Source organism: Opisthorchis viverrini (genome assembly GCF_000715545.1).
Source record: "Opisthorchis viverrini unplaced genomic scaffold opera_v5_100, whole genome shotgun sequence".
Classification (NCBI taxonomy): Eukaryota; Metazoa; Platyhelminthes; class Trematoda; order Opisthorchiida; family Opisthorchiidae; genus Opisthorchis; species Opisthorchis viverrini.
In genome coordinates this window covers 312815-338551 of record NW_008751756.1, presented here as the reverse complement: position 1 = coordinate 338551, position 25737 = coordinate 312815, and the positions used below count along the sequence as shown (strand labels likewise).

The 25737-nt window shown below is 42.3% G+C and overlaps 1 protein-coding gene across 1 annotated transcript in view; it reads right to left on the bottom strand.

Annotated features, from left to right (window-relative positions):
• Positions 1-25737, bottom strand: part of T265_05344 (hypothetical protein) — a gene marked incomplete at both ends in the record, with an annotated part of 68364 nt that overhangs the window by 30961 nt on the left and 11666 nt on the right. Inside the window, one exon of the mRNA XM_009170335.1 lies at positions 95-211. The remainder of the gene's footprint in view (positions 1-94; positions 212-25737) is intronic.

The following is a 25737-nucleotide window of genomic DNA, read 5'->3' as shown; positions in this document are numbered from 1 at the left end:
AAATTTTTGGCATAGATTGGCTTCACTTGCAGGACGACATCTACACCACAAATTATCAAATCTCCTCACACAATCAAATGTCGTATCAACTCACGTTTCATCACTGTTTAGAAAATTCGGTTCTTCTGGACTTTTTAGATCTGCAATCTGTTTGCGCAATTGCTCAACAAGTAGTGCAGTGTCCGGAGCTCCGTTCATAGTTTCTCGTCGGCTAAAAAAGAACAAAAAAGTTATGGTTTCGGTGATGATGCGATTTTTGTATTGGACATTTTGAATCACTCACGTAGACTGGTTTAGGATGACCGTTTGTGACAAAAGTTGATAATGTTTGACCTTTTCACAGTTCTGACCAAAACATTTCTGTCACAGGAGAAGTTTTTTCCAAGGTCTCTCCTTGAAAAAAGCCCTTTTCCAGGAGATGTTTGCCCCCATGACTTCTCATCAGGTCATGACACGAGTATGATAGAAGTTTTTCAGAATAAACCATTTTTCCGCCTGAGCTTCCCATCTATGTGTGAATCAATTAAAAATTTATTCTGACAGTCTTGGAAAGAGGTCTGATTTTGCTCATACTCAGTCTCCTTGAATTTTCCTCCAGTTGAAGACTTGGCCCCTTGATGAAGCTTTTTGGAGACCGTTTGTGGGATATTTTGTTGACCAGATTCATTTTGGATGAATGGTTTTTTCATTATTTGATCTTACATTGTCAGTCTCACTACTGTACTTCTCAATATCGTGTGCGCAGGGAAGAACGAATCAACATTCGAAGTTGGAGATGCCAGGAGGACTAAGGAACCGGACTGGACGATAAAAATTTTGTGGTCTTATTTTAAAATTAGCTTGACAGAAACGGGAGGCTCAAGAAGATCTCAGCTGAATCGCTCATTTTCGTATCATCAAATCAAAAGTGACACGCAAAAATCATCTCCAGTTTTAGACGAAGAATATCGAAGCATTTGTCGGCACAGCAGTACTCGTAAGTCCCTTGATAATAATTCAACTTGAAAATCAGTGCGTAACTCCATATGAACATGTAGCAAGGTGTTCAGGTGAGAAGTAAAATGTTTGGAAATTCGGAAACTACAACGGTCTTATGAGTCGCAAAAAGACCGGTAGTGTGGGCTATCGAACAGTTTTCATCCATCCTGCAACCAATACTGTTTATTTGATACTAACCACAGTGACCAACCGGGGTCTCCAGATAGCGATATTTCAGACGATATCTAGCGTGGTAAGCCAGCAAAGTCCATTACCTTGGCATTCCATATCCAGATAAGTACGTCGGCGACTAGTTATCACGTGATGCTTAACACGCAGCGGCTAACTGGGACTCCTAACCTTATAGCTTCATCCCCAATATTCACCCACTATTCCCACTACTCTTCATGTCATCCTCGCTTGTTTCCGTCATCGAAACAAGAGATCCAGGATCTGCCAGAGTTGTTACGAATGCCATGTCACGTGGCCAGATTAGATAACCGTAAATAACTAGCTATAAAGTGTCCTTGGCCTCACTGGAAATGACACAGTACAACAGGGGTGACCTTGGGATACTCCTCCATCTGAGTCACACATACATGGAATAGATTAAGTCAAAATAGTAAACCCGTATGCGTATTTATCAGTTTGACTGTTCTTATGGAGAAAGACACATTAGTGAAGCAATGAAGCAGCTATCTGTCTGTATACATTCCAGTGGACACTCGAAAAGTTCAATTTTTGCTGACCTGCAGAGCGCAGGATTAGCACCTTAAGGGCTGCCGAAAGTAGTTATGGTGTTCCTTAGGGATTTTCAAAAGCGTGTTAATCAGTGGACCTAGTCATTGCTGGATTAGCTGACGTACCAGTTTGCATCCCCAAACGTATAGTTGAACAGCACCTTGTATTGACACTGACACTCAGCCTACACTCTAACCCGACCTCAGTCAGAAACACCATCGAGCCCCGCTGCGTTGGGACGCTGTAGTACCTACCTTGTTGGAAGCAGGCTTCTGTGCTGACCTGATACCTACTGTTCTGTCGTAAATGGTGCAGCCTTATTGAGCGTGAATTCGGGCTATTTTTCTAAAAGCCGTTCAATTTTCGATATGAAATTCGGACTCGAAAAACTGCTCGGGTACATCTGAATAGCAAAGCCATCAACAGAAACACACACAAACCGCGAGACGTTGCGTCCCCGAAGGGTAGAATTATCAAACATGTGTTGTTTTAGAGGGTGTTGCAACGTTAACGCGATTAGTTACTATTCATAGAAACTCGTGCTTAGCAAGCAGCTGACTGATTCGGTAGCACAGAAACGGACTTTGACGCCTTGGGATAAAAAAGTCTGAATTTGGAAAAACACCATTGGCCGGATTACTTGTTTAACTGGGGTCAGACAGGTGGGAACAAATTTAGCTCTCACACGTAAGTTCTAAAACGATTGGCGTCCCAGTGTCTGTTGCCTAGGCAGCACGCTGTGGGAGCTCTTGGGGGAACTATGGAATGGTCGATATTTATCTGGTTAGTTGTTACCTCAAGCGTAGACATTTTGTCACCCATAGAAAGTACTTTTATATGGACGGAAGTTCATGATCGGCCAAGTGAGAGTAAACAATGTATTACTAGGTATGAATGTATCAATTTAAAAAAAACGTAGACAAATATGCCTGCAGTCATTCAGGCTGCATTATATATATATATATATACATAATTATGCCGGATTTGTGAACACAAACTACTACTCACTTTGTTTTCTGTATCAAACAGTAGCTTACCAAAGTTGACTAGACCGGCTTTAACCTAAAAATACCTTGATTAGTACCTATTTACTTCCGCAAGGACAGAGTGTTTGCAAATCTGCGCTGACAGCTAATGTCCTCTTTGAGGTCGAGACAGCTCAGTGGTTAAGGCACGAACTTTTGGCCGGGAAGGTCCGTGGTTCGAACCCAACCTCAGCATCTTGACTGCTCTTGGGCAGCCTAACAGTATCTCAGTCCTCGAGCTTACTTCGGGTCGCATGACAGCTGGGTACCGATAGGGTGTTACAGCTGAACGTTACCTATGTTTATCGTCAATGACCTTTTTTGTTCCTTATACAGAAAAGAAAGCACACCCGGTGGTAAGATGAGCTCGTTCAGGACCAGGAAAGAATTGCAAGAGTTTGGATGAGAATCGGGTTTCATAGCTTGGTCGAAACATGAGCCAATGAACTCCTGGTTTCTGATCCGACTCATATGATTTTTCGCACGCCTGACACTCAGCCTTGCAATTTTTCGTTAATCCTTGTCCATCAGTCCCTGTAATCTCTTCAAAGATCGCAGAAGTTTGGTCGGAGCATGTGCGCTATTGCTGCAAATGCGTTTTCCACCTTGTTTTTGGTTTCATATGCAATATCCGGTCGCAGGTTTTGTTCTCGATACGAGCACAGCTCCATGACATCCACCAGTCGGGACGTCTAGAGGAATAGTAGCCGATTGCAGTCCGTCATTTTTTCACCACGCCACAAAAAGAAACAGGACCAGTATGGCCAAAACGATCAATCAGTTGACAAGGCAGGAACTTGACGAACGAGCAGCTAAACACATGAACATTCTGTTACTTGATGGAAGCTATTCAAGCCTGGCCTGAAATAATTTGAAGGTGCATAGCTCGATAGGTCACTTGTTTGGTTGTCATCCTGCAGATGTCACACTGTCTGCCACAGTCTGTTTCCTTAACTGCTAGTCTGTATGTCCGGTAACGATCCGGTAACGTTTCCTGTTCGTTGTTCTGACAGGCGAAAAACTACACAGGACCAAGGTCTGGCGCTGTGTAAATCTGCCTTGTTTACCCTATCCACAATTCATGTTTCTATGACCACAGTGCTATTTAATAGTGGGATCGATAGAGGAAAAAAGCGGCGTTTTTCTTATCGATGTTACAGGATGTGAAGTTGTTGATCAAGACTGTAAACCGCCGGATAGTAATGGTTGCTAATCTGTTCGCTGAGCTTGGCGACTGACTTGCAATGGTTTCATCATCAGCGCGCACTCGGTTGGGTACCCCTATTTGCCTACGTGCTTTCATATAGCGTTTGAATGCTATCTGTTGTCTCTTCAGTTGATTGAACAGTTGAGTGACAAATTTTTTCGTGAATTTATTGGTCCGTTCGGGATCTTCGTTACGTTTTGGTTTGCATTCCCTCAAGTCGATTGGTCATCTCAACGCCTTCTATTCATAGTAGTTTCCTCCTCACTTCGACTGGTTCTCTTCTCGGTTGGCATTGCGTTGTGGTCTGATTTCTTCGAGAGTGATTGGCTGGTTGCACCGCCTTATTTCTACCATCGTATCGATAGCGTCCACCGGTTAATTTTGTACTTTGATTTACTGACTTGGTGTCTTCGCTGGATGTTACTGACAATATAATCATCTTAGACGTGACGGTAAACGCCATATCCGGGGCTGAAAGTCTATGAAGCGGTAAGATGGCCTAAACCTCAAAAATGTCGCCACTTGTGAGACACGGATGATTCAATGACCCAATGATCCTATTGGTCTTATTCAATGATCCTATTCCTATCGATTTTCGCATTTATACTTTAGACAGGTTGAAATTACGCAATCGAGAATTGCGGTCCCCACTGTGATGGTTTTTTAGTCTAAAGTAGCCGAGACGATCACCCAGCTTGTGTTTATGCACCTGCATCACACAGACAAGGCTCCTTAGAGATGCAAAAGTACGTATTTTGAAACTTCAACAAGTAACTGTGCATTCAATAAGACTAGCCAAGGAAGAGCTATTAAGCGTTACCCCTTTAATGACATTTCTCCAAACCTGAGTAAAGTTGTCGTGACTTGTTCTTCCTCCAGATTGTATTCGTGCGATACTCATAAAGCGTCAGTAGTACTGCGAGCTCTGTCCATGTATTCCAGGACAGCCACCTACGGAATTCATCCTGTCCACCTCCAGGGTAAATTCAGTTTTTTCTGTTGATCATTGGTGAGTCGTATTACTCAGAGTACGTCATTGTGGGTCGGAAAAACTTCTAGTTTGGAGTTAATATTTACGATATATATTGAAACGCTTAAACGCTTCATATTCAGTTGAGTACGACCATCCTGAAGTACGTTTGTAGATAATTATCACACGCAGAGACGGATATATTGGAATTTCCTAATTCAAGTGAACATACAGGTAATCATTTTCGAAACTTGCCATCCTCTCTTGGAGAGATTGTTCGAAAATCAAGTTCAAACTTTTCAGTCGTGCAACAATGCGGCAACCCTAACCGGACTTAAAACGAAGTTAAAGTAGAAAATGAGGTTGACGGAAACTCGGGGACTGCGCCTACCTGATGAGCCCCAACAAGGGCGAAATCGGTCGTGGGCTGTCGAAGAGGTTTCAGCAACTCTATGAGTAGTTTCCTTTATTAAAACGAAGTTATTTAACTAACAGTGGTGGAAGAGATTTCGGAAGAAACGCATCCCGTTAATGAACCGAGTGTGCAGTGTTCAACTAGTCCGTAAAAGTTCACCGGCACAACTTTCCATAAACATGCGTGCGATACGTGAGGCTGACATTTCCGATGGGACAGACATACGCCATGTCACGTGAGTTCACTTGACGATGTTTTGATTTCTTATAGTGCACGCCCTACTGTGAAAAGCGTACAAAAACGAACACCCGCTTAGAGGAAACATACGTTTACTGTTAAACAGAGCTCTTCATATTAGATACCACACTTAAGGATCAAGCTGTTGAGAACAATAGGACAAAAGTTGTGCGCTGCTGGAAGCGATTTTTTGGAATCTACGATGACCCCATCCTAATCGAGGCCCAGAATTTTCTTCCGATAAAAGCTAAGATCATGGGGGATCACAACTTTCTAAAAACATCCAAGGATATAACTGCATTTATGTTGTCCTGTCCGGACTGTTATAAACCTGTGTGACGACCTCTTCCGTGGCCAATGGATTTTTTGGCATTTTCTCAAACTGTTTTGTAGAGCTGTCAGCGAACGCACCCAAAAATGCCCGTAAATGATTTTCAATTTCCTCCTTTAAGAGTACTGTTTCTAGTGTGCTAATCAGAAAAATCTGGCTTTCCTTGGTCAAGTTAAAATTCTTTGTTTGGAAATAAAAAAATTGAGAATAAAATATCGCCGTGTGTTAATTACTCAGAATGCAAAGACGGTGCTTGTCTAAAAGACTCCTAACGAAATTCCTTTTTGGGAATCGATTTCTTAGTTCGTTTGTCTGTGTTGAGAGGAGATGAGACCGATAAGCGCTCGCTTGTAACAACGTGAGCGAGTTAGTTTTCTCCTGAGATTGCTGAAAACTCTTCACCAACCCATTCCATTGAAGAAGATCATCATAAACTAGAGGAAACTCATTTGAGGATCAGTTAAGTCCCCCGATAAAAGCAAATTGGCGTGTAGCTGAGTATATTTCACGAATAAAGTTTGCTTGTTTAACCCAATTACCCAATGCATTTAATTGTCAGATCACCAACTTGTAAACAAGTGTGTCACAGTAACTGTTCGTGTGTTGTTTTCACATTTCAGCATACTAGAGTACACAACCAAGTTTACTAACATCTAGAGGTCGAATCGATTTGTTGCTCTAACTTTTTCTGTCTGTTTGAAGAGAGGACTAAAGTTTTCTTCAAGGGGACTTGTGTGAGTTGAACTAACAGCTGGAAAACGAGTGTATGAGTCCGCCAGTACATGTGCACTTAAAATCCTAGCGAAGACAAGCACACCTTTGACATTCCACGCGTTCCTTTCTATCAGATTCGCATGAATAATTCAAAGTAACGGAGTTTGTAACCCGTATCGTTCTAGAATTCTGAACGTGTCCTGTTCAAGAATATNACAGTCCGCTATCACCGAACGCATTCCTGCTGTCTTCTTTGAGTGACTTCTAACATCCGCTTGGGAGCGGTTGATTGCCACAAATAGAGAACACCTGAAGCTTTGTGTTCTAACAGAGTAAACAGCAACAACATAGTCAACTGTTTAGACTCATCCACACTTTATATGCACCTCTATACAGATATTTCCTCCGTATCAGGGTTACTCTCGGGGACCTAGTTTCCCAGCTCGAGGTAGCTCAGTTGGTAAGGCGGGAACTTACTGACCGGAAGGCTTTCGATTCGCACTCAAACTGGCTTCTTCAATTCTTCCGCCTAGGTCTGGTCATCCTGATAATCTGTCAGTCTTCGTGCTACTTTCAGAGTGGCATGATAGTCAGGCATCGAAAGGGTGTCATGGCTCATTCTCCTAACGATCGCTCGACCTTATTTCATATGTCCTTGTGATTTAAAAAGGAAACTACTCACAAGGTGGCTGAAAACCCTTCGACAGCTCACGACCGGTTTCGCCCTCTTGAGGCTCATCAGATAGGCGCAGTCCTCGAGTTTCCTTCAACCTTATTTCCTACTTGAAACCAAATTGCACGAAATTAGCGAATATACACTCATTTGCAAACTAATTCGGTTTTTCGGGAGACTCACCGTCGTTGGCTGTCGACGGATTTTCAGCAACCTTATGATTAGTACATTACAAATATATACACGTATCGCGATATATAGAATATCGTAGCGACTGAAACATCAGGCGGCCTGGTGCAACACATTCAGTTGCCTGATACATTATTTCATTCCCTTCAAAAAGCTTTCGTGACCTTTTGCAAACATCACATTTCCACACGTACTATATGCAAATTCGTTGGTTGAGGACGGTTGGACTTTTTTACCCCTATCAATGAGGATACTTATTATATCCATTTAGAAATTTGAAACATTTTGTCAGAAAGGCTCGAGGCAATTGATCCTCTCGACAACCAGAGAGGTCATTTCCCTCGTTGTCTTGATCCGAGTTGCATCTACACCTAGGTGCTCCAGACTGGCCATTTGTTGTTTTTGGAACTAGTTAAAATAGCGATCGGTCTTTTTCATACTTTAAAACACAGATACAGCATTAGAAAAAAATACATCGGGTTTTCTTCCAAGTGGCCCCTGAGCACACCAGGGTAGGTTGGGTAGGTTTTATTTGGGTTTGTCTTCAAATAAATATAATTTTCCGAGTAATCTTAGAAAAAGTACATTTCACTAGTGGTGCACCATTTCCAGGCAGTCAGCACTAGGCTTTATTAATAATGATGATTGTTATTAACAATTTTATTATTATTTATTATTTGTTATCATTAATTATTATTATTTATTTGTTTGTTATTTATTATTATTAATAATAATGATTTAATCATAATTTAATAACAATTCAATAATAATTTATTGATCGATGTATTGAGGGGATTAATGGCATCGATTATTGTACCGAAGAGATTTCTCTTTCAGCTGCAATCAGTCGGACTGTTGCATTCTTTACTGGTTCCACGTGTGTTAGGGCCACAATTTGAAAAAAAATAGTCGGGTGCCAATAGAGTGATGAACTCTCCGGTTTGCTAACACTGGACAGCAAACAGAAGATAACTTAGTAGTGTTGTTTGCACCATGTAAACATAACATTGGGGAAGTAATCTATGGGAAATTTTGTTCTGAACTTTCTTTAAAATCCAACTATTATTTAGTTTGTGCGTGAAGATGACGGCACGGGAAGAAAGTGAACGGAAATGATCCAACTGCAGCTCTATCGTCACAACCACGACCAATGCGGTTCGGTTCAAATTTGTTTTCATGAAATTAACGAAGTACACTCATTTGCAAACTAACTTGGATTGCGAGCGACTTACCAGGAACCCAGCTGAATCTCTCGACGAATTTTCATCAACCTTATGAGTAGTGCATTACGAATATACATTGTTTTCATGAAATTAAGAAGAAGAAAATTGAAATACGGCTAAATAGTGAGAGGAATAATTCTGAATATTTGGGCGGAAAACTATATTTCTGTCAGAGAGATTTCCCCGAATGACAGGACAATTTTGGTCGAACGCATTGATTTTTTCCCCTCGTAAGATTCTCTGGTTGGCTAGAACGGAACTTATGAAGCCGGTGACAGGGAAACCGGATTGTGTTCATAATATCATCATCATCATCATCATCAAAGACAGCAGCATCAGTGTTTACACTGATGCTTCACTGCCGTAAGGCAAGAGAATTTTTGTTAGCTGTAAGTGTCATAGTTGAAATATCGCGATACATGTATATCTTTGTAATGTATTACTCATAAGGTTGCTGAAAATCCATCGACAGCCCACGACCGGTTTCGCCCTTCTTGGGGCTCATCAGGTAGGCGCAGTCCCCGGGTTTCCGTCAACCTTATGTTCTACTTGAAACCAAATTGCACGAAATTAGCGAATATACACTCATTTGCAAACTAATTTGGTTCTTTAGAGAGACTCACCTGGAACTCAGCTGAATCTCTCGTTTATGATGTTCTCAGGTGTATGTTTGTATGTATGTAACTCAGGTGTATGTTTGATGCGTTTATTTGAAAAACTGCATCAAGAATCATTACCAGGGGTGATTTCGGCACCACTTCACCATTGTTTCACAGAGTGTACAAACGAAAAATAGCACCCAGGTTACAGTCGAAAGCTTTTGACTTTTTTCACTTTTCCGATGAACTGTTAAGTATTACATCGCTTATCGACACTGGAAAAACAGTGCGGATATTCGAGCAAAGGTGGTTTATGCTAGTGCGAGCACCAGATCGATTCCGACTAACCTTGTGACAGTGGTACTTTAGGTCATATGTGCCTACATCCAGGAGGAATCAGTTGTCGGACGTTCTAACATCAACGAACATGCCTCATGAAAAATGGAACAAACTTTTGGAACCTTGATTGGACCATCAGGTGAAGAGGAACTGGTTTCCGATAAGAATCTACCAATCAATGCATCTATATTTTGAGAGCATCCAGCAAAATGTTGACTAGTTGGAGTTTTACTGTGACAAATATCCTTTTTGTTTTGCGCGGCTTTTGGCCAACTTTTCGTGTCTTAGTCTCCAAGGCGTATCGTCTTCCCAGCTGTCATTGAAGTAACTCTTCTTGGAGATGTATCGACTTCTGACCAAGAGCAAAATTCTGCCCTAAGTAAGCAAGGATCTTTTCGTATAGCCTAACGGACCAAGCATGTTTCCAAAAGCACGGTAACTGTTTGTCAGCGTTGTCATGTGAGGCTTTTAATCGTAGACTCATGTCCCTATTATGAGTGCAACTGAGAAAGAAGGGTCTCCATCCTTCAAAATTAAATATTTTTGTGTGCTATGTACCAAGAATGTAAAATTTTCAGACAGTACTGATGACAGCTTGATCAGAACAAGACGGTGCAAACTATATTTGCCACGTTTTCGCCTGTTCGATTGTTGGCAACGGTGGAAATTAGCATAATGGAGAGTTTGAGCTCAGACACGCATTCAAAGCCGAGCGCATTAGCCACAATGAGATGAGTATTTTGCTTGTTATTCTAGTTGTATTCTGGACGTCTTGACGGTACGTCCTTCAGCTCCACGATGTCAGGTTATTTTGTTCCTTATCGGAAACTTTCCTTCTACCTAACTTTATTTCCAAGAAACCCGAGAATGGTGAAATGTTGTTAGAATAAACACCGTCTGCCAGTCCTGAGGCCTGAAGAGTAGGGAGAGATAATTACTGGTGTGGAAGTTTCCGGATGAGCCTATCTTACACCGAAGGCTCTCCCCATACTAACACATCTAACACAACAGGATTCGATTCTGTTTTGTTGCTGATTGGTGCTCTATCTTCTCGAGGATTAATTCAAATTTGGCAGCGTACAGTTTGTGGCACGTAAACACGAAATGGACGAGCACCGGAATGGTTCTTCGTCACGATAACATGTCAGAATAAGCGACCATACCGTCTATCTAATATCTTCTAGGTTTAGATCAACTGAACAACTAGACTAACTAAGAGAATAAGTAGGTTCATCAAACCAAACGTAACACACTACACATAAGGTTGCTGAAAACTGTTAGCTCACGACCTAGTATGCCCTCCATCTACGGGCTCATCAAATAATCGTCGTCCCCTAATCTCCGTCAAATGCATACTCTAATTCAACCTAAATTGGACGAAACTCGCGTCGGTATTGAACACTGATGTCATGCTGTCGATGATGATGACGATGATGATGATGATGATGGTGATGATGATGATGATGATGATGGCGATGATGATGATGATGACGATGATGATGATGATGATGGTGATGATGATGATGATGATGATGGCGATGATGATGATGATGACGATGATGATGATGATGATGGTGATGATGATGATGATGATGATGGCGATGATGATGATGATGACGATGATGATGATGATGATGATAATGATGATGATGATGATGATGATGTTAGACGAAATTCGTCATCTAGTTTCGTTTGTACATAAATTTGGTTTTCACGGGAGGCCCAACTGAATCCCAGTTTATAATGGTCATCTTCATTTGACCTAAGTTTGACCTTTTGTTGGATGTGTGGACAAGGTTTTGCAGACCGCTGTATATTTCGTGACCAAAATTGTTGATTATTTCACATTTTAATTCACTTAGTAAAATCGCTGACCTTCAGCTGCAAATTATTAAGCAACCAGCTGATAATAGGAACTACTTCTAAGGCGATCAAATAAACTAGACTCCTGATGAGATCTTTCTTCTCCATAAGCGGCATGTTATGTAGAATACCATCAAATTTTTCGGTCTAATGGAAAAGAGTAGAGTCATGAGGTAGGTCTCATGCCCAGATATTTTGACTTCAACATTTACTATTTTATACGGAAATAATGTGAAGGTTCCCTTTGAGATCATTTTGGCTTTTAGAAACCACGTAACAAATCTGAGTGAAACTGCTAGTGACTACACAGCGGATGTACTAAACGAATTCCTCCGACATTTCAACCTCCAACGGACAAGTGTTCTCCGATAAAGTCCACCCTCCGTTGCCGAAATGTCCGACAGGTTCATTTGATATATTCGCTTTGTGCTCATTGCCAGTTTCATCACAAACCAGCAAGGCACAGCGCCTTTCGACTCCTTGGAATTCCCTACGGAAATGGTACATTGAAGGTTGTTGAGAGATGACAATTTTACCACGCTAGCTCTTCTACACCGTAACCTTGCCCACGTGATCTGTGAAGCTTTTGCATAACTAGGTCACTTACCATATGATAGGACTGTTGAGTCACGGCTGTGCACAGAAACTCCCACATCTTGGATGTGGTGTTGTTCAAGTTCCATTTTATGGTGTATGGAGTGGGTACCAACAGTACATCGAGCACGTCTATCTGTGAGGAACCCTCCCCCAAACCCCACGTTAGATTTCGTACTGCTTCAACAAACTTTGGGTGTCTTACGATCCAACAATTACGTGGAAGACAAAGAGTGCAACACCAGATAAACTGGATGTTCTTCTCATTCCATATGCTTCCGTCATCATGAACAGAAAACTCACCTATTCACGTTTAATATCTGGAATTTCGTTATCCGCTTCATACTTCGCAGTACACACACACGACTGAACACGATTGAACCTGATGGGTCCCAAGAAGAGCGAAACCGGTCGTTGGCTGTCGAGGAGATTTCAGCAACCGAGTAGTGCATTACAGAACAGTAGGGTACTTTTTGTTTTCCAAGTAACTTCATTGTTCTCCGCGGAACCGTCGTATCGCTCGCATGTTCTTGGAACTTTTGCATCACAAAATCATTAGGCCCCCCAACCGAAAATCGTATGTTGAAATCCCTTCCTTTCTCGTCACCTTCATACTTGAAACATTTCCTTTCTAATCGACCATGCTGTTATCCCAAGAGTCCTTTTCTTTGTAAATTTTAAGAGGAATAAATTTTATTTGTCATACTGCCATTGGAGCGCGAGATGGCCCAAGTGGTTAGAGCGCGAATTTGCTAACCGGAAGGTCCGTGGTTCGAACCCGACCTCCGCCTCTCGACTTCCCCTGTCTAGGCTTGGGCCAACTGGCAATATCCTGGCCCTCGTACTTCCTTTGGATGGCACGTCAGTTAGACACCGAAAGGACGTTGCAGCTGAACGATTATTATATTATTATTATTGCCATTGTGTCTAAAATGAGGAATTTGAATGGGGTTTCTCTTCATTTTTGTGCGTAAAACCGTAGCCCTGATCAACTTATAAATTGATAAATATCCTGTGGGTCAAGAGAACTTAATTACTGTCGAAGAAAGACAATCAATCACAATGTTGTTCATCAACTTATAACCGAACCATCAAGTTTTTAACCACAGGCCACAAGGTCGTGTGTTCGAAACCGTCTGAGTTTAGTGAGATATGCGCCGCTGATGATCCCCAACAAGGATAAAACATCTGCACAGCAATTTTCGGTTTTTCAGCAGTGACTGTCCTTACTGACAAGACAAAACCTCAACTGAAACTCCAACAAACATCAAACTTAGAACACCTAAATCCATGCACTTGTATTCTCTCCCGAACGTCGTGCTTCATCAATGAAACCTTTTTGCTCTTACTCAAAAGTAGTATGATGCCCATTTCATATCTAACTGAAAAACCTTTATCCTATCACAAGCAGGCTTCTGGTAGTTTACTGTTCTGCTTTTCCACAAAAGTCCTAAAGTGTACCCGTTCATTTTGATACACGTTCTCCACTGGTCTTTTGTGATCCAGGCCAAACGGTGAAACAATGGGTGCCTTCAATCATGTCCACACCCTAACTGACTGCAAAGAAATTTCTAGCATTCTACCTGGATCGCTCGCTCACTACAAAGATTGTTAAAAATTGATTTAATGGGGCGTTTACCTTCCGTTTCAAAGGTTTGGCCTTGACCATGATATGGTAACGTGAATCCCTTGGTATCCTGCCTTACAGACTAGATTTCATGAAACACTCAATCAGTCTACTTAGCTACCCAAAGATTTGAAAAGCACTGCTGTGCACGTGACCGATTTCAAGCCGTCCAGCAACTGGGTCTTGATTGGGTTCTAAAGTGGAGAATGAGGATAAAAATGGGAATAAATTTGTGCTTCGCTCTCGCCAAACTCAGAAATTTTGGCACGTGGAAACGAACTGGAATATCCTCAGTAAGTTGAGTCTGTATCAGCAAATGAACTCTGGCCTACTCATAAAATAAAAGAGAAGGTCTTTAAAAATTCACCTTGGATTTTCAGTTGACTTTTGACTCGATGGTCCCGAATTCAGCGGTGTAGTAGGGGAAGCTATGGAACGATTGAAACTTTTTAAAGTGGATATACGTTTGTGTGATGTTGGTTTTTTTTCAGCAAAAAGTTTCAAAAGGGTGAGAGTTTTCACGGATAACGCAAGTAAATTAGAATATGAGCAAAATGTGCATTCAACATGTGTAGAACGAAAGCAAACAGAAAATCGTTCAGCTGTAATACCCCTTCGGTGCCTAACTGCCATGCTACCCGAAGGTTGCACGAGGGCTGGGATACTGCCAGGTTGCCCAAGCCTAGATAGGGGAAGTCGAGAGGCAGAGGTCGGGTTCGAACCACGGACCTTCCGGTCAGTAAATTCGTGCTCTAACCACTTCGGCCATCTCGCCATCCTTAATAGAACTAAAATATTGGTCGCAAATAAATTAAGTGGCCCATCTAGTGTGCACGGAAGTTGTTGAAAAACGTTTGCAGATGTGCGAACACATAATATAGGCGAAGACAACTAGTTTCTATTTAGAGTTGAACTCACAGTTGGCATTTTGAATTTTTACCGAATCTTTGTTCGCTTTCTGACCATTTGCACTATGGGTATCTTGATGGTATCGATGTCTGCCTTATCGTGGGGGAACATTAGTGACCCTGAGAGACTACCGAGTCGTGGCTAACCCCATGTGAAGCTCGATTTCGTCAATATGATGAGAAACGGGCTTCCTCCGAAGCTTGATCGATAAACCACCGGTCTATGTGATCGAAATTCCCGTTCCCGGTACAAAATAGTGTTCTTTTAAAAGCCGATAAGAACCATAGGATACAATATGGTACAGTGGAAAAACGGGATCAAAAACGTTGAAATATATACAGCCACACCTGAAGGTGGAGAGCTTCCCTAGTTTGAAGAAGACCCATTTGAACAAAGGGCCCCGTTTTTTATCTGGTCGTCAGCCTGTTAAATGTATCCAGATATGCCGATCAACACATAAATGCACGACTATTCAGTGTCAAATCAGATGCTACGAGATTTGGCAACGTATGATTAGAGACGTGATGGTGGATCTGGCTGTCTGGGTCGTGGATATCAGGGTCACGAGGGTCGGTCGAATAGCCCTGTAACTTATCCTGACCAATGAAAACGGGCTCAAACTGGCTAGTAAAGCAGGATTTACCATGAATATACAACACATTATGGGAAAAACTATTGCACTAGTATGTCTGTACCACTCTGTGCTTGGAAATTCATGTTCCTAGTGAAACCGAAATTCTTTTATCGAGAAATACACTCATTTGCAAATCAACTTGGTTTTCACGAGAGACTCAACTGAATCTCTCGTTTATGATATTCAACAACTGAAAGTGCCGCACACAAGCCGCCTCATGTTTCAGTTGGCACGATATTCGAGATATCACAGGACATTTGCATAAAAGAAACTACTCACAAGGTTGCTGAAAACTCTTCGACAGCCAACGACCGGCTTCGCTCTTCTTGGGCCTCATCGAAGAGTTTTCAGCAACTTTGTGAATAGTTTCCTTTAAGAAACTTTCCTAATTTTTTCGTACAGAAAGAAAGAATAGAATCGAAAAAATGTCTTCTTACACTAAAGAATGTTCTTAGTTTAAACCTATAGAGAAGCGAACAGCAGGACCAATGACAACTGCTACATAGCAACGAAAAAATTAGTATCATTATACCCGACAAAATCGATGCCGGAATACCGTTCTAATCTGGACCAACGATGAAATGAAAGTGAGAGGAACGTAGCTGTTTGACGGTTGTTTACTGGGAGCAGAGACAAAAACCAAACCAAACGAAAGACAAATAAAAGCGACCGATGAACCTAGGCTTTCCCACTCAGCCTTGTCTATCCCAAGTGATGTAAGCAACAGAAGTCCTGTGTCCACTTTTTTCACACATAAAGCAATCAAATGGACCAGGATTGACTCAGCATCTTACTTGTGAAAGGGATCAGAAAAGATGACATTCGGTGCGTTACCTTCCATATTAGGTTTAGAATAGTTGGAGAAGTCAGCGAAGTGATGAGTAGTCTAACACGGATATTTTCCACAGACGAATTGGACGGCAAGTTCCAAAGCATCCTTTTAAGACAACTAATATAGTTTGCCGAAAAACTGACCATTTCGCAGAACAACTTGGATACCTCGTTTTTTTGTTGCATTGATTAAGTTTGGTATTGAAAAGTTCCTTTTTTAGCAGAGAAAAGCTAGGAAATTTCAGCTAGCTGATGTTTTTGGAAAGTATTCGCCTCAAAACGACGAGAACAATCTTTACGTAATTTATCCCTCGAAAGCTTGTCAGCTTCCNTCTGGTCGTCAGCCTGTTAAATGTATCCAGATATGCCGATCAACACATAAATGCACGACTATTCAGTGTCAAATCAGATGCTACGAGATTTGGCAACGTATGATTAGAGACGTGATGGTGGATCTGGCTGTCTGGGTCGTGGATATCAGGGTCACGAGGGTCGGTCGAATAGCCCTGTAACTTATCCTGACCAATGAAAACGGGCTCAAACTGGCTAGTAAAGCAGGATTTACCATGAATATAAAACACATTATGGGAAAAACTATTGCACTAGTATGTCTGTACCACTCTGTGCTTGGAAATTCATGTTCCTAGTGAAACCGAAATTCTTTTATCGAGAAATACACTCATTTGCAAATCAACTTGGTTTTCACGAGAGACTCAACTGAATCTCTCGTTTATGATATTCAACAACTGAAAGTGCCGCACACAAGCCGCCTCATGTTTCAGTTGGCACGATATTCGAGATATCACAGGACATTTGCATAAAAGAAACTACTCACAAGGTTGCTGAAAACTCTTCGACAGCCAACGACCGGCTTCGCTCTTCTTGGGCCTCATCGAAGAGTTTTCAGCAACTTTGTGAATAGTTTCCTTTAAGAAACTTTCCTAATTTTTTCGTACAGAAAGAAAGAATAGAATCGAAAAAATGTCTTCTTACACTAAAGAATGTTCTTAGTTTAAACCTATAGAGAAGCGAACAGCAGGACCAATGACAACTGCTACATAGCAACGAAAAAATTAGTATCATTATACCCGACAAAATCGATGCCGGAATACCGTTCTAATCTGGACCAACGATGAAATGAAAGTGAGAGGAACGTAGCTGTTTGACGGTTGTTTACTGGGAGCAGAGACAAAAACCAAACCAAACGAAAGACAAATAAAAGCGACCGATGAACCTAGGCTTTCCCACTCAGCCTTGTCTATCCCAAGTGATGTAAGCAACAGAAGTCCTGTGTCCACTTTTTTCACACATAAAGCAATCAAATGGACCAGGATTGACTCAGCATCTTACTTGTGAAAGGGATCAGAAAAGATGACATTCGGTGCGTTACCTTCCATATTAGGTTTAGAATAGTTGGAGAAGTCAGCGAAGTGATGAGTAGTCTAACACGGATATTTTCCACAGACGAATTGGACGGCAAGTTCCAAAGCATCCTTTTAAGACAACTAATATAGTTTGCCGAAAAACTGACCATTTTGCAGAACAACTTGGATACCTCGTTTTTTTGTTGCATTGATTAAGTTTGGTATTGAAAAGTTCCTTTTTTAGCAGAGAAAAGCTAGGAAATTTCAGCTAGCTGATGTTTTTGGAAAGTATTCGCCTCAAAACGACGAGAACAATCTTTACGTAATTTATCCCTCGAAAGCTTGTCAGCTTCCCTATACTTTTGGTGTGAAGACCGAGATTTGTGTCCCCGACAGTTGGTTCACGCGCGAGCAAACCTATTCCGAGAAGCGCTGAGTGACACCACATCCTGTATGAGTGGGAGCTAGTCACGCTGATGATCGGCCAATCTTGGCCGGACGATTGTGTTCACACCATTGGCCAGGACGTCGCTGGTTCAGGACTCCTTACTGGAGCTTCGTGAAACGCGCACTGCTGACGATGTTGGTAACAGATTTAAGGTATTTCATGGCTTGTAGGCGTGCCCTGATTTCACCTACAGGACAAATTCCACTGGAACTATCAACACCCCATACCTGTTTGTTCCCTTTTCAGGATACGCTTCAAATAGATGGTTCTCCCGCTTGTTCCTCTGAGCTCGCTGAGCTGGAGTTTTCCGTTGAGGATAAGATACGAGATGCATGACTCTTCTAGTGATGCATGACACGCGTCGTTGACCAAAATACTGCACATGCCATTTGCCACTGCTATACAGTGAAACCTTTCACTGACGTGAGTGAATGAATGAATCCTCTGGGTGTAACACCCTTTTGCTGATTACCTACTATGCCACACGAAGGGCTGAAATGCAGCCAATCCAATCACAAGCAGTCTGCATGCTGAGGTTAGGTTTAACTCACGAACCTTCCGCTCATTGAGTTTTCGCCCTAACCACTGAGACATCTCGGGCTCATTGACTTAATTTAAATGAAAGCTACCTCCTTAGAGGCAAATCAATAAAGGTCACAAGCTGGGACTCGAAAGAACAAAGGTCACTCCAGCATAAACCAGATTACGACGGCAGAGGATGCCAAGTTCAAAAGTCACGTGGGCATCGGCGAATGGGAACACAGAACAACGGAGCAACCAATGGAACCGCCCGACCGAACAACCAATCGTGTTCAAACGTCATCCCCTGTTAGCAGTACGTACATTAACACACGCGTAACACTACTCAACGCACAACCACTAACCCACCGCCACCTACCATTACGCTCCCCAATAGCGCACTGATGGTGTCACCTCGATTGGTGACGAAACGTTTGCAATCAAATTGTCCAGCTCAGCGAACAAGCCAACGACTACCTTGCACAAGGGTGGGTTTGTTATCAATACTTCCTGCTGATCCAAAAGAGGGACAACAAACCAGTCCCGTAAGACCAAAAATCTCCCTCGAAAAAGCTTCGCTTCTCAACGTTGCGCATTCTTCCCGCTTAATTTCACTATATATTTGGTGTGCACCGTGATGATTTCAAGTAACAAATGATAAGCGTTGGAAATCTGGTGAAGTGTGGTACTTCGACCGTGTAGCTGAACCTCGGATGAACCATATCCGCTCTTTTAGTCGCTCTACTTTGGCGAAGATCACTTTTGCTCAGCAGTCACGACAAAGTCTGCTTGCGCCCGTTCAGTGTGTGTTCACAAAGACTTACCAAGCAAGGTTTATCGCCTTTTGTGCCCCCTTTGAGTAACTAGTTCGGAAAAACGAGTTGAGCCACAGTACATTGTGATAGTAAATACTGTATCTTAGATGAGCCCTCTATTCACCAGTGTGACCAAACAATTAATATAGAATGGAACCGGTTGGATGGGGATTAAACGCCGGCTAAATACAACACCGAATCGCTCACTGATATGAACTTTTAGAAGCCTGATTATGTCCGACATATTACAGACTTACTCGAAAGTATTCCACAAGAGTTAAGTGAAAATTTGGCATTTGAACAACTGATTAAATCTAGAGTAAGTACCGGTTAAGCAAGCACGCGGGCTTAAAAACCGCAGTATTTAAATCACGTGCACTGTACACAGTCGGCATTCTCAGGGCTCTGAAGTTGATGTAGTTGAAACGTTTTATATTATTCGTAGTGAATACTGAAATAAACTTAGTGGCAGTAAAGCAGACCGCAAGAAACCTATTTTAAACGCTCAGAAATCAATAAAGCCAAGCCTGGGTCACATTTCGTAGTTATTGCACATTTTGTTTCCCCACATGGTATCTGCCAATAATGGTCCTGTCAAAATGTTATCGTGAACATCTGTGCAGAACGTCGCAAGGATGGGTCGATGATCATTTTTGCATGTAAAGTAAAACTAAGCAACTAGCTACACTTGTGGAAATTTTCAATACCATGTTCTCGTATCTGGAATTCGCTCTTCTAATTTGAGCATCAAGTTTCATTGCCCCTACTTCCGATAAAGGCTTTCTGAGTGACAAGCTAACTTTGGCCATGTTTCCAGAAACTAGTCATACCGGCCTCAGATGCACTTTTTGGTGTTTAAACCCATTCCAGTCCTAAACATTTCCGAGTTTCATTCTCAAAATACGTACCTCTTGAGAATCAATAGGTAACCGCCTTATCTGTTTTTGAAATTATCAAGAGAACGCAATTTAAGGATATCTGGAATGATCCGAACCCGAGCCTAACACTTGAACCGCGCAATATTTAGCCATGAGTGTCTGATAAACGGTATGTCTCGTTTATGCCCACCGACAAAGAGTAGCACCATCCCTTGGTAGATCAGTCCATGTAGAAAGCAGTGTTGCCCGGTTCATCGACGGACAACTAGTGATTCGATTTGTGCGAGCTGATTACGTAGAGTATGCAGGTAAGACGGAGGCTGAGGAATTTCAGCCTCAAAATGGTCAAAATGTTCCGCAAGTCTTTGTTTCAAATCCTCTAGGAATTTCGAAGCCTTCACATCGTTCATATGCTCATGGAAATGTTAAACGGCTATACAATAGTTCTGCACCTTTCGACATAAACTGTTCTTAACTACGAGATAAAAGCACTGAAACTTCGAAAACTTTGCAAAGTACAAAAACAGACTGATGGTCATAAAGGAACACACTAATCATAAGCTTGTTGAAGGCTAATCGACGTCATCAGCTGTGTCTCATCAAGCATATAGAGTATGATATCCCGACTATCGTACTAAGTGGAACAAGAACCACCGCTCAGCTGTAGAACCCATTCGGTGCCCAACCGCCATGCCACACGAAGGAAGCACGAGGGCTGGGATAGTCAAGCCCAAGCCTAGATGGGGGAAGTCGGGAGGCAGAGGTCGGTTTCGAACCCCGGACCTTTCGGTCAGTAGATTTGTACTTGCGCCATCTCGCCCACTGGAACATGAGGCAGGATTTGTATGGCGTTTTTAGTTGAAGAATAGCACAAACCAGCTATATCACTGGAATTTAATTGGGTTTCATGTTAAAACCCACAAGTGTGTATATTACGAAAGATCAGTATGCGGTGTGATTATGTATATACAAGCTGACGACAGTGTAATAAACTTATGAAAGGTAGAGGTAATTCAGTGATCATACAAGTGATTAGGAAAGAAGGCGTGTGAAATCACTAAATGCTTAAATGACAGCTAGTTATTCAGCATACTCTTACACCAGCCACCCAACTCAGCAGAAATCTGGGTCAGGGTTTCGAGACAGTCCAGCTTGGTTAGTGATTTCCGATACGGCTTCCAAGCGCGATTTGCTTTACACCGCAACCGTTCGGTTCAGTTAGGTTCACAGTAACCTATGGTAAAATGACGGATCGGAGCAAATTACGCGCCGGAATAATCGTGATTGAAAAATCCGGCGTTGCAAACTTGCATCAAGCTTCTGATGAACAGGTCAGAGCTGATCGTTAGTCTCTGTATGAATGACCAACATACCTACGAGTGCACACTAGATAAGGGCGTTTCTGGTGACTGATGTGGACAGTTCCATAAGAGTATTTTGGTGTAAACACCAATGGAGCACATACTCCATTGCGTTATTTTTTCGTATGCAAACTCTTACATTCCTTAGGATCACAAAAACCGTGCACCGTATGTGCACTCGTGACCTCGAAATGCCGTTAGAAATACGCTTTCCAACAGTTCACTCGTAAATTACGTTAATCCATACTGAGGTTTGCTAATCACTGTACATTGGAGTTGCTGGACAGTAGTTTTCGAGCGCTCAGCACCAAAGTGAACAAAGAGATGCCACCCCAGAGACCACCTACGTTACTCTGTTTTTTGTTTGGTGAGGCTATGTGGGGCGCACAACACAGTGCTTACTTTCAGGTGTGCCTACTCGTACGCCATCGCAAGTGTTCGGATAGGCGAAACCAGCCGACTTGTGCGATCTCAGCTTATTTGGTCGATGATAATCACCAGATCAATCCATTCGTGGTGATCCGTCACGTGTCACCAAACACTAAGGCTGTTAGGTAAATTGGTTTGCAACAGATGAAGGAACTTCATTTCGACTGCAATGATAGACCCTTTGTCAGCAGAAGAATCGCGTAAAAGCGGTGGTCCTGTCATGGCTCTCTTCCTCTTTAATTTGTTAAGCGATTTTACTGAATGACTTCGGTGGCCAGTTGTATTACATATCCCATTATTCATATGTGTATTTGTTTGGCGATATCTTATCGAAATCAGACTACTGGGGGCACGCCCTTGATGGTACTGTACTAAAGGATGTACTTGAAGGATGGTCTATCCTTGAGGACACTGTACTGTACTGGTGGCACATTTGTAGAATTTCCAAAGCATTGACCTCTCTTCGAATGGATCTCCACTGCAGTGCAATACTGTACTTGCACAATATCTAAATAATTACCAAAAGGACGGGACGTCCACACTGTTTGCGTCCATCTGTGAAAAGGACGGGACGTCCACACTGTTTGCGTAACTGCTTGGTAACTGCTTGTAAATCAATAATCTTGGGTGTAAGTTAGAACAGTGGTGAATGGCAAACCCACGTGGCTGTCAAATTTTGAGTCTAGCAATGAAGCACAAGTGACTGGGGAGAAAGTTGATACTGATGTATAACAATGTGCTCTGTAAAACATTTTTCACTTATTAGGATGAACTCTGGTAGAAGATTCCCCCAGCCCCGAAGCACTCATCACAGTCAACCCATGTTCAACTTAAAACGAGCGATTTTCTGGCGTACAGTGTAAGAGGTTCTATCAGAATAGAAGAGCTTCTTCTTGGTGCTCTGAGAAGCCCTACTACTTGAGACAATTAATTCGGTATGCTGATGCTCCAACACACCCGCGAGCCCGAAGTTAAGCTCACTTACATCGGCACATAGCGGAAAACGAGCCCAAGGGCTGCGAAAAGCCATTAGGGACACCTGCATAGATGACCAAAATCACCGTATGGTCAACAAACGCAACAATTTTTGACTAGAAAACATAATTTAGGCACATATACTTTTGTAGCGCACTACTCATAAGGTTGCTGAAAATTCGTCGACAGCCCACGACCGGTTTCGCCCTTCTCGGGGCTCATTAGGTAGGCGCAGTCTCCGAGTTTCCGTCAACCTTAGGTTCTACTTGAAACCAAATTGCACGGAATTAGCGAATATACACTCATTTCGAGAGACTCACCTGGAACTCTGAGAACACCACAAACGAGAGATTCAGCTGGGTTCCAGGTGAGTCCCTCGAAAAACCAAATTAGTTCGCAAATGAGTGTATATTCGATAATTTAACCACGTTTATCTGCCGAATTCTATGTAATCCCAATTTTAAATTCCACCAGGTTCCGAAGGGGGATAGAACTTCAACCTATAGTATATGGAATATGGGATCTCAGCATAAAATCACCCTGCTAGTAGAGTCCAGGCCTTTTCTAACTGAAGTTAAAATCGGATTGGAGCTAAGAAAAATCAGTGAACTAATAGTCACATTTTGTTGGAGCGTACTATGCAGTGCCCCACTGTCCTGTAGTAAGACTACAAATTTTCACCCAATCCCTGGGATCGAAGCTAGGAAAAAGTAACAGGCGTGAGGAACCCGCCTCGCACAACGTCCAGATCGGGACGTTACAGTGCAGTCTACGTGATAATCGGGGATCACTTCCTCTAACGACTATCAGTGCTTCCCTTTCTATAAGAACGGACTCATATGAGCGCGTGAAGACCGATAAATGGACCATGTGGGACACTTTTGTAAGTAAATAAATAAAGCAAAGTAAACAAACAAAGTATTGATTAACTGAATGCACCTGTGGACCAGCTGTGTCAAGAATATAGTCACACACGCACCACTTTTTTGCTAGGGAAGATGCGCCAACATGGCTGATTACTTTGAACAGGCGGGTTTGTACAACTTGACAATTCTCCCGCGTGTTCAACATCTGTCTTGCAGTAAGGTTTAAGGTAAAGTTCCCAAGTGCAGTATACTAACCTCCCCTAACTGTGACACAAAATTTTCATGACATGTAGACGATTTTGATGAGGTGCGCTTGTTAGCAGCCAGTAGCAAATACAAGTAGTCCTTTCTGAAGAAATACGTACCTAGTAGGAAAATAAGTCAGCCAGTTTCTTCTCCCCTCGCTGTTGAAGATTGTAACTCCCGGGATAAGCCAGGATAAGAACAAAGTAAGCAACGATTTCTGCAGTACCAAAAACGAAAAGCACAGCTTTGGAGTAACAAACAGCTCGCATGAGTGGCACTTTGTGTAGTTCAGCGACCCAACGACAGAGCAAGATTTTCAAACTACCAATGTAGATCATAAGACCGAAAGGCGCCATTTCGTTTTCACTATCAGCTTGCGCAAAGCTGTGAGAGTGCGGACGATCTGCGGCCTTAAACCCAGTCTCTGGTTTAATTTTAGGTTTCAACAGGTGTTCCGTTTTGAGGACAGCATCCGATGACAAAAGTCATGTGACTTCTATATAATCAATATACACGGAACAGGTATGGTCATTCACACGAGTACGTTTGTTAGTCTGTTTCAATGAACTAAATGAACACATTGAACAAAACGAAGCGAGGTCACTTTCCGGTTACTTTGAGAAAATAGACCTCAACATCTCGTATAACATAGCGACTGAAACATTAAGTGGCCTTGTGCGACCCAGCCAGTAAAAAAATCTCCCCTTTTAAACCAGCTGGTTGTGCAAACGAATAAATTTCGCTATTTGCGGACGATTTGATCTTCAAATACAACAAAGACTGATGAAGGACTACACCTTCCTGATGAGCCCCAAAATGGTGAAACCGGTAATGAACTGTGAACAACCTTATCAGTAGTGTAATACGATATCAGTCTCCTTCAACTTCCAGCATTAAGTTCACGCCAGCATCCTAAATCTCAGTTTAGTAGGATGGTACAGCTTCGAACTGCTATTGTTTTCGCACAAAAGTCTACCTACGAGCAATAGTTCACGGGGAACTTCATTTTCACATAGTAGATTATGAATAAGAGAGTTTTGAATTCTGAGCCTGAGACGCTAGTGTATTATCACAAAGACCTTTCGATGAAATTTATGGGAAATATGTAGACATCAAAGTCTCCCTCGAATCCACTGTAACGTGCCTTGATGGTCGTGCGAAATTTCAGGTTTCAAGTCGCAGTCGTGCTACCTTAATGCTGAGTCAGGTTTAGATCTCCCCTAGGGCACTTCAGGAGCGGAATCTTGAAAATTTCATCGGAAACTCTTACGAAAATAGCAGGATGTTAGTCACTTGTGTGCACGCACGCCTAATGCTGCTGCAACGTGCAATCGCCTCATGCGAACGTTTGGGTCAATATCCGTCCTATCGATCAATTTAAATGGATTGGTTGTTTGCCTCTTAGCTCTACAGTTATATATCCATTCATTCAGTCTGCAGACACTCTCTTGTGTGGATCTACGTTGTATAATTTGCCGGCGGTCCATCCACACGAAGTCCTAAAAACAAGGAACATTTATGATTATTCTGGCTTCAGAAGTAGACACTCATTCATCCTATTTTTGTCTATTAAACCAGGGTCTTCTAACATCCTAACTTCACCATACTTGACTTATTCGGCTAGAGGTGTTTAACGCATCCGCTGAGCTGTTATTTTTGTGTTGCTGGCGATTTGACGATATGCCCGCGTGGCGTCGCGGCGAAGGATTACCTACTCCTGCTGGATCACGCATGATG